The sequence below is a fragment of the Pteropus alecto genome, unplaced genomic scaffold (genome assembly GCF_000325575.1).
Source record: "Pteropus alecto unplaced genomic scaffold, ASM32557v1 scaffold125, whole genome shotgun sequence".
In the NCBI taxonomy this organism is placed as follows: Eukaryota; Metazoa; Chordata; class Mammalia; order Chiroptera; family Pteropodidae; genus Pteropus; species Pteropus alecto.
Genome location: NW_006436888.1, coordinates 5,884,123 through 5,885,212, shown reverse-complemented (window position 1 = coordinate 5,885,212; position 1,090 = coordinate 5,884,123).

Genomic DNA, 1,090 nt, shown 5'->3' with positions numbered 1-1,090 from the left:
TTCATTCGTTTACTCCTCAACAACCTTATGAAGGAGGTGGCATAGTGGAACCGGCATGTGACTCTAGGCCACCTGGGCCTCAGAGTCTGATCCCTCCGCTACTCCTGCTGTATGGCAGTGTTCCAGAATGATCCGACTTCAGATTGCCCAAGGAGACATGGAAAAGCAGCGGAGCGTTCTGGATGGAGCCTCGACCTTGAGGTCAAGCTCTAGACCCAACCCTCATTTTAATCGCACAGCTTTCATTACCAGCTACTCGTCACTGACCCCTTAAGTTCACATCTCCAGGCCAGGCCCCTCTCCTGCACGGCGAACGCCGGACAGCTCAGATGTCTAAAAGGCCCTCGGAATGGACATCTTCAAGCCCGAGTCCCTCACGCTTCGCCCCAAGCCTGCTCCTCCTAGTCCCTCCGTCACAGTGAGTGGCAGTTCTTCCTCCCAAGCCACTTGGGCCAAAATTGAGTCCTCCTTGACTCTCGTTGTGCCCTCCCCCTATACGATCTCTCCACAAATTTATCAGCTCTACCGACAAAACAAACCCCCAAGTTCAACCGCTCCTCGCCAGGTCCACTGCTGCTCCTGGGCTGAGTCATTAACAGTCTCCTAGGTTATTGTAATAGCATCAGAGCTTCTATCTGTTTCTCTCCTTGTCCTCCTTTCTCAAAACACCAGCCGGAATGATCTCAAAACAACTAAGATCATGTCACTTCTGTACTCAGAACTCTCCAATGGCTGGCTCCCTAAGCCACAAAATAAAAGAAGCTTTTACAATTGCCCAGAAGGCAATATACTCCCCCCGGCCCCCACCATTATCTCTGTGACCTCATATCCTACAGCTTCCCCTTACGCCAACCACTGAGCCTTCCGGGTCTCTGCGATCCTTAAACAGGCACGCTGTCCACCCCTGCTAGTGCCCTGTACTTGCTACTCTCTCTACAAGGAATCTTCTTCCCACGGATAGCCACGTGGATCACTCACTCCCTTATTCGCTTTACATCTTTACTCAAATATCAGCTCCACGAGCCCTTCCTGATTCACCCTGTTTAAAATTGCAACTCGCTCACCCGCCTTTGCTACCTGTCGCTCTTCC